Genomic DNA, 14,265 nt, shown 5'->3' with positions numbered 1-14,265 from the left:
TACGCCTCCTCCACCTTCGTGAAATATAACATTCTTGGATTGCCATGATTGATTTTTTTATACATTTTTTTTGAAAGTCTGATAGTTCAAGTGCACTAGTTCTGCTACATCCTGGCAACCCACGATACTTAAATATTGATAATAAGATTTTTTAGAATGTTTTTATACTATGATGATTCATTGACTCTCAGGAGACCATAAGGTTCCTGGAGTATGTAGCTTTAATATTAATCGAACAATGCGGGCAGATGGATATCTGCAGTAATCAGTGTTGTAATGTGCAAAAATTACAAATACTTTGTGACTGTGCTTAAGTTTCAAAATCTATGTATTTGTACTTAACTTTTTTACTTCTAACACATTTACTCCACTACATTTTACGAAATAAATATTCTACTTTTACTCCAGGACACTGTCGGTAAATACAGAAATAAATACAGACCATTTACCGATCCGGTCTGTATTTATGTATGTAGCACTTTCCTAGTCTTGATGACCACTTAAAGCTCCTTTACACAACAGTTTTACAGTTTTCATCCATTCACACCCATTCACGGTCATTTCCTATTACACATGTTTCATACCCATTCACAAGCTGATGGTACAACTGTCAGGAGCAACATGCAATTACAGCTTTTCTCAGTCGCTTTGGTGCTTTTCTCAGATCAGAATGAAAATTCTCATAATTGAACCTCCACAACATTTAGTCATTTGTGCACATCATAGTAGCAATTTCTCCGTCCTCTGAACAAATATGCATCAGTTGCTTTCACACAATTCTCTGCTGTTTTATAACATTATCTTCATTATTATTATTCATTACATTTCTAGAGCGCTTTTCTAGACAAAGCGCTTTACAGATTACCCATTATTGATTGACACGTTCTCACTGGTGACGGTAACCTACGTGTAAAAACTCTTCAGTGTCAGGGTGTTAAGATTAGGCATAATACTTTTCTTCTTCAGTGGATTTTATGTTGCTAGGTAACACCTTGAAATTTCCTGTCAACTACTGACATCAACAAGCCACAATAGGAAATGAAAACAGACCAATGAAGCAAATGAAACAGAGGCTCCACACGACACACTGCAAACATTACACTTCAACGACCAACAACATGGGCGACTATAACAGTCGCAACCTAATATGAATTTGTACTTTTCAGCACAAAAGCATTGTATGTTCAGCACCGTTTTTGAGAGGAGGGGGGTTTAACGTGTGAGAAATACAGAGGTGGAAAAATGCAGGCACATTTTCTGAAAAGTAAAATACAAAAAGGAAAAACATTTTTTTCCTAAAAGCTAATTTCCTTTTGCCATTTTACAAAACCTGACTGGTGCTTTTGGAAAACGTGGAAAACAGTTTGAGTCCCAGACTGGTGTCACTCAGACTTGTCAAATGTGGGGATTGAAGTCATTACACTCAACAGCTGCTGGTGGAAGGAAACACACAGTCATTACTTTTTTTAGGTCTCCTATAAAGAGGCCTCCCTCCGCAGGTCAGAATTGATAACTGATTGTGAAAATGGAAATAGTTCTCTGATTGATAGTTACTGTTGCAGATGCAGACTTTATAGAGATTGTTTCTAAAAAAAAAACAAATAATTCAAAAGTAATGTATTCATTTATTCAGCGCATGTGCTTTAAGTTTACTGAATGATAAGCTGCAAAAGATGTTGTGCTTAAAGAAGTGAGACGTGATCTGTCAATATTAATATATAATAATAACCTTGAATCTAGAATGAAAATGGGAGTGTTCAGATATTTTTTTTGTTTTTGGCTTATTTGCTGCTACTGTTTTGCCTTGAGTATATTTCGCTTTCTATATGTTGAAATACAGACACTGTTGTATCACATAAGAACCACGAAACTTAGTCCCCTTGTTCCAGTGGTTTTATTAACGATATAGTTGTGTAAGCCGCGGACATACAGATACATCCATAGACCCTATCACTATTTGTATCGCTATTTTGTAGGCACTGAGCTCTCAGAGTGCTTTTCTAGTTCTAATGTGATATTTGTCTAGAGTGTTAAAATGACTATTACTATAAAATTATTTATTTAAAGAGTACATTTACTCTTTATATTTAACTCTTAGTGTTATCACTTAATGAGTTCAATCAGGGAGTAAAATCAACTATATTTTATATACTTAAAGGTGCCATATGTAAGAATGTGGCCATAAACGGTTACTACATTCAAATTCAAAATACCGAGGTCTTTTAGGTTTCGTTTTCTGACGTAACTGGCAACCCGTGGTCGCTCGGCAGCTGAGACTCTACTGACTGCGATGATTGGTAGACGGCGGTAGGTGGCGCCACATGCCAAAACATGATTTCAAACCAAAAACATGAGTTGCAGTCTGCAAAATATTGTTTTATGCAAATTTGTCTGTACTGTTGTTGTTGGTGAGTTCAGTTTGTTATATGAACATTATTCCTGAGTCTCTGTGACACATTAGGAGGATTTTATGGCCAGTTGCTTTAGATTTATTACATAATGCACCTTTAAGCATAGTATAGTGAAGTAAACTTGGCTTGTACTGAAAAGTATAAACAAAAGTCAAAAAGAATCGTGACCCTAAGAATCGGAAAGACAAAAATGCAATTGGGAAAAAAGAGGTTACAGTGTCAAGTAACCCCTAACCCTTTCACACAGGGGAGCATATTATAGTAACACTACCCGAGCAATAAGTCTCCATCTGACCATGACCCCCGTTCATGACAAAAATAAACAAATCACATATGCAGCAGATAAAACATAAATATTGCATTTTTTGTACCAGCTGAATGTCTGATATACAGTAAACAAATCAGTTTCGGTGAAGTGAAACGACAGCTTATGTTTTTAATGACTTTTGCCTCTTTGTTAGTCTGTGAGCAGCATGTTTCAAACAGTTCACATTAGATATTGACTACATTTTGTAGGGGTGTAAATTACCGTAATTTCCGGACTAAAAGCCGCTTCTTTTTTCACATGCTTTGAACCCTGCAGCCCTATATAACGATGCGGCTCATCTATAGATGTTTACGGGCTAACGGCCTCCAGGGAGCGCTCTAGCAGGAAGCCCAAGAGCGAGACAGACAAGTGGAAGAGATAATGCACCCGAAGAAGACGCATTTTGTGCATTTAAAGTGGTACTCCGAGTTGAGTGGGAGGCTTGGATGACCAGCGGCGAGAAATCATTCATCAAAACTGGCCGCACGCGAAGAGCAAATTCTGCTCAAGTCAGCCAGTGGATCCTGACAGCGTGGGTAAGTAAGTAAGTTTATAGTGCCATCTAGAGGAGAGGCTGAAATTCACAACAAAGAACTGCTCCTCTGCTCACCCCCTCCCTTCCCTGAGCGCTACGGTGTCAGCAGCCGGTCAAATGTCGTCCTCGTCGTCTTTCTCCGTGTCAGCAGATGAGGTTCGTGAGGCGAGGGAGAGGGCGGAGCTACCGCGGCCGTAGCAGACGAAGCGGAGAGAGTGGAGGCGGGACTTCCGCTACAAGTAAAGAGACGCTTGATTTGTTCTCTCGCGTTTGTCCTTATAGGCTCCGGTAGAAACATGGCGTCTCTCTGCTAACAGTGGCTATGCAACCGCGGCCCGCAACCATGTTATTTTACATGACTTTTTGAAACACTAACGAAAATGAAACAAAAACTATTATACAGCGACTAGACAATGCAGGAGCACATAATATGTATAAAAGAGTGGATTTTGGGTTATATAAACCCTTAAATACTACACAGTGTCCCTTGAGGAACTTTCTATAGATCATAAATGAGTTTGTTTAGATTGTTGTTAGTGGTTATATGAATATAAAAGCAGCAGAGTAGATACCACGTACAGTCATTTACATTCATTACAGTCGTTCACGATGGACGATAAAAGGCAGTCGCCAGAACCTGGCCAAGACAATCAGGATGTGAAGTCCCACAGCTGTCAGGACAGGTAAACACCAGCACCTGAGTCTGACAGCTGAGCATGCCGCAGCATAGATGAACAGGTTCTTCTTCCACATTAACTTTCCACAGATCAAGCCTCGTAGAGCGATTTGTGCCTCAAAGGCCTTGGTGTCCGACTGTAAAATTGATCATGGCGGTATTCAAGTGCCTTTTCTTGACTTTCACCTAAATGTTAAATCTACTTGTTCTTTTGAGAGCACTTGACACTAACTGAACCGAATTCTGGAGGTGTAATGCATTTGTATTTGTGTGATGGTCTTGCCGAGAAGGCTTTGTTTGCTGCATTTGTAACTGATATTTCTGGATTTCTGGTTTAAATTGAGATTCTTACTGTATTCTTACTGATCCTGATGTCTTGCTGCAGTCAGACTGGTCATAGTAGCCATATATTGCTTATGCTCTGTGACAGCCAGAAACAAACATCTATGATTTATTAACCTCCAGATAATGTAAATATTTTTTTTTTCCCAGTGTGACTTCCTAAAACAAGTATATTTCATGATCAATGTTTTGATAAAAACAGAAAGCAATCTGTCTTCATGGCAACAGTGTCAACATTGATGAATAATGTATGAGTGCATGCTGGGGGGAAATGTTGGGCCCTGGTCGTGGTCCAATGCATAAGAATTGGTGACATCTAATGGTGAGACTTTAGGTTCTTCACTCGCTGCTCGCTTTCTCATGTTGCATTGGGGGCCTCACTATGGTGGCCTGCACATAACAAGAAAAAATGGTAACACACCTTCACAGCTCTTCCGCTCTCCCTCTCTCTCAGTCATTTCTTCCTTCTTAAAGCGGAACTAGACCGTAAGTTCCTATTAACGCTGTTTTTTTGGTGTGTATCTGCGTCATTACCTTGTTTATGAAGCCCTGACGGTTCGAAACAAACAGTTCAGCCATTGCTGAGAACGTTGTGTTTTATTGTAATCTCGGGGCTCAACGAGATCACTGAAAATCCCCTAATAGTTACGTAAGCAGCGGTTCTCCTGAACAACCGATCGTCCTGCTCCAGGCGGTAGTCCGGGCACATCCGGTTGCGTACATTGAACCGCAGAAGAAGAATAACGTCCGTTGTGGAGGTGTTTCACGAGCAACAGTGTCTTCTGACTCTGGGTCTGACTCCGGTTTAAAGTCATAAAAGGGACTGCGGCGGGGAGTCGTGACGAAGCTATTTTTAAACACTGTTAAAACAATGTTTTGATAATGAGGAGCAAATTCCAGCAACAATTTTGCATGGCAAGCACACAGACGCCCCACAGCTGGGATGAAACACCTGTAGTTGTATCACCTCGGGAAATCCTGTCATGGCCATGATATGAGCTCGCAAGTCGCCAAATCAGCTGTTCGTCATATGAAAGTTTCCACATGGAAATAGAGCTCTGGGTGCCCACACAAGAAATTGTTACGCTTCTCCTCCGTTTTGTCTCCAGTGTGGCCACTGGCGTGACATCATCTGGACAATCTCAATGCTGATTGGCTATCACCAAAGATTAAAGGTGACATAGAGTGGTCCTGTTGCACATAAATGTTAGTTATGGAGGTCTACTTACATATATTAACTTGTTTTTATGGTCAAAAACCTTCTAGTTGCTGTAAACGAGCCGATAGAAATCCTCTTTTCTGACAGTGTTTTTCTGCTGCGAGATTTCAGAGTGAACTCTCACCCCCAGAAGACAGAGTCTTGTGATTGGCCAGTACTATCCAGCACATCCGTTCTCAGAAGTGCTCCTCATTATCAAAACATTGTTTTAACAGTGTTTAAAAATAGCTTCTTCACGTCTCCCCGCCACAGTCCCTTTGATGACTTTAAACCGGAGTCAGACCCAGAGTCAGAAGACACTGTTGCTCGTGAAACACCTCCACAACGGATGTTATTCTTCTTCTGCGGTTCAATGTACGCAACCGGATGTGCCCGGACTACCGCCCGGAGCAGGACGATCGGTTGTTCAGGAGAACCGCTGCTTACGTAACTATTACGGGATTTTCAGTGATCTCGTTGAGCCCCGAGATTACAATAAAACACAACGTTCTCAGCAATGGCTGAACTGTTTGTTTAGAACCGTCAGGGCTTCATAAACGAGGTAATGACGCAGATACACACCAAAAAAACATTTATAGGAATAGCAATAGGAACTTCCGGTCTAGTTCCGCTTTAACATTTTTAACTTGGCTTGTCTTTTCTCTCCAGGCTTACACTCTCGTTCTCTCGTTGTTACAATAACAGAGATATAGTCTTCTTTATAAAGAATAGAAGTTGACAGTGATCTGCAGCAAGCCACAGTAGATGTGATGGCATCTTGTATCGTCATTGACATAAATGGGCTAACTGTTACTGGTATATATATATCGCCTCCGTTACATCACACTGCCACGACGAATGTACCGGGTTTCTGTGTCCCACTGCTCAATAGCACATAATGTGATACAGAAAAAAAAAGATGTTCCCCATTTCTTTCTTAGTTAATTTGAATTTTGTGGTTAAATATATGATCGTTGTGAAATATTTGATGATTATAATACTGATGAAATTGGACCAGAACTCAATGGGAGGATTGGTGAACAGAATGTGGAGCTGTGTGAACAGAGAAATCTGGAAACATTCTCTCCCTCCGTCCCTCTTGCTGCTGGTTAGGTTGGACAAATTTGCTGTCAGCTCGCTCCACATTGAGACAGATTGAGGCAGAGTGTGGACAGCTATTTCTAAAAAGCTGTCACTCAGCAACTATTGTGGATCTTGTTTAACTGCAGCAGCACTCTCTCATCAGACATAGAGGCATATGTATTTGTTTGTATAAATAGCTCCCTGATTGCACTGAATGTACACATTTTCAGCTCCCTGACTTTGCTTTAAACCTATTTTTTTTTCTAATGGCGTCAAACAAAATCGATAAAAGTTTCTCGTCTTCATGGTTCAGCTGACTTATTTGCATTTCTTTTCCTTTGCCTCTGTCAAATACAGCTTACAAAATAGCATGTGCACGGTAACACAACAGTGTGTGTGTGCATGTGCGACTCACTGGTTGTGACGCTCGCTCAAGCTCTTCGGTACGGTTTCCTTGACAATCTTCTCAAACCTGCAGTGGTCCCTGTTGTTTGTGCACCTCTTTGGGCTACATTCAGATTATCAATTCCAATTCATCACAGATCCGATTAAACATTCTTTACTACAAGTTTCTTTCATCTAACTTGTGTGATTACGACCGTTCTCTCAAATGCACAGCTCGGTAACTATTTAACAAGGACAGAAAATGTCGTATTTGTATGACCAGTTCAGTATTGAATTTGGAGAAATGGAAGCTAATAACTGTGAATTTGTGAGTGACATTTAGCTCCAGAGGACTATTCTCTCCATCATTATTGTTTAACTGTTGCTGTTGCTGCAGCAAACATTTCAAACTGAAAATGAAGTTTCAATTCAATTGTACTTTCAAGTTCAAAGCACTCATATCAGAACTGTTGTGGCCAATTTGGATCTGTGTGCTTGTGTGAGTGAATGTGGGTGTGTCAGTGGTGAAGCGCCGGTTGTTATGGGTTACTTGCACACCTGTGAGCATGGGTTGGGTAATTAGTCACACTCACTTTCCATTTCACCTTGATTGACAGTTGCAGCCACTTCATTCATTTTGACTGATTGATTTAAAGGCCAGAGGCTTTATTTTGAATTGTAGCAGGATTTACCTATATCCCATTTGTGCGAAGGCCATTCTCTTCCACACGGCTTAACAATTCTTAATCAGTCCTACCGTGATTCTTCAGCGTTGTGGCTCAGGCTTTCTTTGTTTGCCTCCACTTGATTGGAATCAGTTGGCATGAAGTATGGTGGACCCGCAGCAAGAAGCTCAGTTTTTCAACAAAATGTAGTGGCATTCTTGCTACCAAAAGGCCACTTGAGGGAATTTGAAGCCATTTCCAACGCGTGGTGGTGTACAACGATGATGTCCTCCATTGGCTTGAGTTTGACACTTTTTTTTAGCTTGCAAATCTTTTAAAGTCAATTACAAAAGCTGGGTCCCACAAGACTTAAAACCAGACTTGTGTATAAAAGACTAAAAATACTAATACTGTGACACAAAACAATTCAACTGCTGCACACACACAGACACGGTTGAAAAACTGTGTGGTTTTTCCTGATCCTAATTCCCTCCACCTTCCTCAGCTGTGTCTCCCCTATCTAACTTTTGTGTGACTAATTACCCAACCCATGCTCACAGGTGTGCAAGTAACCCATAACAACCAGTGCTTCACCACTGACTCACCCACATTCACTCACACAAGCACACAGATCCAAATTGGCCACAACAAGAACTATTAAATTATTTTCGTCTAAATGTGTTACCTTTTCAGTGTTTTGTTTTGATTGTTTCCAATAGCATCTCCAACTTTTGGATATTGCCATGTTTGAGGAAGTACTATAGTAATGTAAAACCAAACTAAACCATGTAGAGTTGAGCCATGCTGTGCCAAGCCAAGCCGTGCTGGAACTGTACAGTGCACAGCACTGTATATATCTAATCTAGGGTCCTGAGGTGACACAAATCTGACTTTGAAATCCAATTTGACAATCTCTTCTCTCTCTGTCTCTTCAGCCTGGTAATCTGAATGGAGCCTTTTTCCCTCCCTCTCAACTTCCAGTGAATATAGGCTGACACAGCACTCTGCAAACAGCCAACCCTCGCAGCTATGACTTCTCTTTAACTCCTGTTGTGAACGGTATTGCTGATCATCCTCTGAAGTGTCAAGTCAGCAGTCTCGTTGTACTGTGTGCTATAACCTAACCCGAGAGATACGTAATGAATAGCAATGGAAATCATTTAATATTGTTAGTTTCTGCACAACAAAGGTGCTTCGGTAGATGGAATATAACATTTACCTTTTGTTTACGTTTGAAACGTGGCAACTCTCTCAAGTTCACATCAGAGCCAGTGAACAATCACCACTGCAGACTTTTAATTTAATGTTTAACACCATCGTGGACCCGGTTACATCTGTAATGCATAATATATGTTACTTAAATACAGAAATTTATTTAGCAATATACATATACATAGTTATTTTACATTATTGTATTTAATATTATATTTAGTTACATTTATTATGTATGACCGTAACATCTGGCCCTTTGAGGGTAACCATTATGCTGATGTGGCCCTCAGTGAAAATTCCATAGTCTGATCATCGATCATGTTTGATCATGTATAAATGTGTTGTTATCCAGATAATAAAGTGACATGGTGGAACTGACAAAAGACAACACTGGTCTTTTTGTAAATAGATTGTTTAGTTGTGGGTTAATCAAGGTCAGCATTAGTAAGGCATTCGAATAGTCAATGATAATAATAATAATAATAAGACAGATCTGGACTGCAGCCAAAGCCTCACTGTTGTAACTCAAGCAGAATGAGACTCGGCGTTGTCTTGCTAAAATAGAGACAGGATTTCTGGTGATCTTTGCAGGAGCATGTCTCTCCTGAATTTCCAGTACAAGCCTTCACATCTACGCAGATCACAAATGCTGTGCGCACTGGTGATCCCTCATACATTGACACGTGCTGGTTTCTGCATCTTTCATCGACAAGAGTCGAGTCAACTTTGGCACAGAGAGTCCAAAAAGAAGCTGAAACGTGGAACAAGAATAAAACAACCGCTGACATATTGATCAATCTTTCACATTCTTTAGTTCCCCCTGGTTCCCTGTCAGCACTAACTAAAGCCCAATTTATACTTCTGCGTAAAATGCTCTCCGTAGGTTACGCAGAGTCCTCTGCGTCGACGCAGAGCCTGTCGAAGAGCCTCTGCGTCGTCTCCGACTGCACGAAATAGTTTGTGTCGTCACTCCGTCAAGGGACAACGGAGACGGCAAGAGCTGCGATTGGTCCTCAGGACAGGCCGAGCTAAGCTGCTCTGTGCCGGCTCACAGTGCGCACCGAGCGTCCACAGACACGGAGCTGATCCCCGCCGATAAAGCCGCTGCCAAACTATAAATACGTCATATCTTAACACACACAGCACATGTTTAGACCCTAAATGGCCAATTTCTCACCTCAAATTATCTTAAAACTGCGTTCCGTCACACAGAAAAGTGAGAAACGGCTACTGTTTCAACAACAACAGTCTTTCTCTCTCTTTCTCTCTCGACTCCATTGCTCACTGTAGCCAGAAGCACAACAACCTTGCGCAGCGACCCCTACTGATCGGGCGGGAAATTGCAGCGAGTGTCCGTCACCACGACGCAGAAGTATAAAGGCTCGAGGCGTCTCCGTGGTGACGCAGTCAGATAAAGCATTACGCAGTCGGAGAAGTATAATGTGGCCTTAACAGGTTACAAAGTTATTCACATGTTTTCCCCAGGGAGCAAAAGTGTGGAGCTGAAGTGCTGCGATGAAGCTCGTGAATATCTCTCATACGGTTTATCTCACTAGAGCATCTTGACTTGAGCTTCACGGTAACCATGGCTGCAGAGAAGCAAGTGCGTACACTAATGTCCTAGGACTTTACGTTTCTGTACAGCAGGCTGCTCTGATGAGACACCTTGAGCGGATATAAAATGTGACGGCACAGGAGATTTTGCTGCACAAAACTTTCTCCCGCTTTTCCCCTTTTAGGGTGACAAAATCCATCGTTAAACCCAAAGTGATATGATTGGTCTTAATGACCACTCAAAGCTGCTTTTACACTGGAGTTTGCCGTTCACCCCTTCACTCACACGTTCTATACATTCTATCACTCATCTTTCATACTCATTCACACGCTGCTGGCAAAGCCGTCATGAGGTTAAGGGTCTTGCCCAAGGAAACATCGGTATGTAGACTAGCGGAGCCTGGAATTGAATCCATGTTATGAAATAACTGTGGTAAAAACAGGGAGTAGAATTGCTGAACTGGACAAATTGGCACATACATAATAAACAAGTCTCAGTAATAACAACAAGAGTAAATAATCATTGTTTACCTCTGGTAAGCATTACTTAAGGCTCTATACTTCCATGCACCAAAGTGCACATTGCATATCGCTCGTGCGTCAGGGTCCAGTAGTATCTATCGTAACCATCAGGTGGTGGTGTTACCAGTCTGGACACAGGGAATAGGACTAATTCCTACCAAAGAAGAAAGAGAACAAATCATGTCATGCACATGATGCACATTGGGTCCGTGTGTGCTGTGCAAGGAAGTGTACCAGGGCCTTTAAAGCGGAACTAGACCGGAAGTTCCTATTAACGCTGTTTTTTTGGTGTGTATCTGCGTCATTACCTTGTTTATGAAGCCCTGACGGTTCGAAACAAACAGTTCAGCCATTGCTGAGAACGTTGTGTTTTATTGTAATCTCGGGGCTCAACGAGATCACTGAAAATCCCGTACTAGTTATGTAAGCAGCGGTTCTCCTGAACAACCGATCGTCCTGCTCCGGGCGGTAGTCCGGGCACATCCGGTTGCGTACATTGAACCGCAGAAGAAGAATAACGTCCGTTGTGGAGGTGTTTCACGAGCAACAGTGTCTTCTGACTCTGGGTCTGACTCCGGGTCAAAGTCATAAAAGGGACTGCGGCAGGGAGTCGACGAAGCTATTTTTAAACACTTTTAAAACAATGTTTTGATAATGAGGAGCAGTGCATCCACCGCTCCAGAGGGGGGCGCTGCGCTTCTGAGAGCTGACGTGATAGATTACGTCACTTCCAGATACCTGGCCAATCACAACACAGGTGGGAAGGCTCTACGATGGCTGGCCAATCACAACACACTCTGTCTTCTCGGGCGAGATTTATGGCTAAAAATAGCATGACTGACAAGCGCTTCGAAAAGGACAGATTTCAATCGGCTCGTTTACATCAACTAGGAGGATTTTGACCATAAAAACAACTTAATATATGTAAGTAGACCTCCATAACTCACATATATGTGCAACAGGACCACTCTATGTGACCTTTAAGCATACGTTACCTTTATTAACACTCCGTGTGACCCTTATTGTAAAATATGCATGCCTTAAATGTGACTTCATACATGTTGGGTTGAGTACAGAATAAGCATTACTTAACTACAACTAAGCATTTATTAATCAGTTGGGTGATCGTTATTGCACAGTGGGAAACATGTCCCACAAATGTCCTATACCTGCATGGTAGGAGCATTACTAAAGATAACAATGGTTAATACATGTATATTAGTATTATATTATGTATTTGTGACAACTGTGTTAAGTGAAACATGACCCACTTTACAATAAGGGCCACAAGGAGTATTAATAACGGTTCAATCTGACCATATTCCAAAACATGTTCCAGTACTTATGGAGTTGGTCCCCCTTTTTCAGCTACAACACACTTCTTGGAGAACTTTCCTGTGGTTTTTGAAGTTTTTCTAAGGGAATTTGTCTCCATTCATTCAGTAGAGCATTTATGAGGTCAGACACTGATATTGGCACGAGAATGCCCTGGCTCACAATCTCTGATCCAGTTCATCCCAAAGGTGCTCCATGGGTTGAGGTCAGGGCTCCGTACTTTACGGGCCAGTCAAGTTCTTGCACAACAAACTCGAAGTCAAACCCGTGTCTTTATAGTCCTCGCTTTGTGCACTGGGGCACAGTCCTGTTACAATAGAAAATAACCTTCCTCAAACTGTTACCACAAAGTTGGGAAGCATAGCATAGTCCAAAATGTCTTGGTATGGCCAAAGATTTTTCAGGTCTCTAGGTCGCGCTACGGTTACTGTTATGGTTATGGATAGGGACAGGGTTAGGGCGTTCCGTGGGCGAAAATGACATGCAATAGTATACGAAAAAACACTGTTCATTACTTTTGGTAGCGTTAAAGGGGAAATAAGTAGTTTATAGTGCCATCTAGAGGAGAGGCTGACATTTACAACAAAGACCTGCTGCTCTGCTCACCCCCTCCCTTCCCTGAGCGCTACGGTATCCGCAGCCGGTCAAATGTCGTCCTCGTCGTCTTTCTCCGTGTCAGCAGATGAGGTTCGTGAGGCGAGGGAGAGGGCGGAGCTACCGCGGCCGTAGCAGACGAAGCGGAGAGAGAGGAGGCGGGACTTCCTGCTACAAGTAAAGAGACGCTTCTTTTGTTCTCTCGCGTTTGTCCTTACAGGCTCCGGTAGAAACATGGCGTCTCGCTGCTAACAGTGGCTATGCAACCGCGGCCCTCGACCATGTTATTTTACATGACTTTAACACGAGTTATGATGAAGTATGAACAATGAAAGTTTAGCCTCAAACGTATTTCATTTGAATGCTTTTGTAGGAGTTTCACTTCTCACGTACATTTCATAGAACATGAATAATGTTTTTTTACGGATGTGAGCGAGGAGAGAGAAAAAATATTTGTTCTCAGTGTCTCAAGGGTGTCTCCTACAGCTTCTGCATAGATAAAACGCAAACACATACACACATATGAGTCGGAGAGGTTGAGGCTGTCGGGCTGCACGGCTCTGATGCACTTTAAAAATCACACTTGATCAGCAATTCTTTCTATGAGCTCACACATCTCCTGGTCTTCAAATGGCACCTTGTGAAGGTTCGGGGCACAGAGCGGAGTCGGTGGGACGCCTTCACTGAGATGCCTTATTTTGGTTGACATTATTTTCGGGCCGTTATATACCTGCTGCTGTTGTGTTGACGGCTCCGAGTCAGAAACAGGATAAAAACATTTTCAAAACAACGCAAAACTTTGATGACAGTTGACGAGCCCTCAGAACCGTGCAGTTTTCAGTATTTCAAAGATCTGCTTTAAACTATATACTGTACATCCCAAAACCTGGATTCAGTCAACACAGGAGCCAATCAATTACCGACCAACAACTGATGATCCGGCTTTCTCTGGGAAATTGCCACGATTGGGGTGATTACAAGGAAACAGCTGAGCTTTTTCCGGAGTATTGATGTGTGAGTGTTCCTCTCTGACCTTGTGGAAACTTTAGATGCCTAACTGAGAGGATTTGAATCAACCGACTCCATCTACAATCAGACAAGGGCAAAAGCACATCAGTGTTGTACGATAAAATACAGAAGCCACACCATGTATCAATATAAAATACGATATTTGTATTTTCAAAATACAAAAAAAAAATCCTCCCATCACATTTAAATTGAATATGCTGTTACCACCCAGTACAATAAGCTGCATAGAAGCCAATAATTATGACATGATCAACAGTTGGAATTTTTTTTATTTTATTTTGAACCTCACCTCCACTCCCTCTTTAACAGAAATTAAAACTAATGTGAATGTTCAATTATTGACGATAAATTTGAATATTATAATGAAATGGACACTTCACACAATACACGACGAACATAAGCAGTGTACACAAATCTC

The sequence above is a fragment of the Microchirus variegatus genome (genome assembly GCF_963457635.1).
Source record: "Microchirus variegatus genome assembly, chromosome: 21".
NCBI lineage: Eukaryota > Metazoa > Chordata > Actinopteri > Pleuronectiformes > Soleidae > Microchirus > Microchirus variegatus.
The sequence above is the reverse complement of the archived record's forward strand: the minus strand, read 5'-3'. Positions refer to the sequence as shown.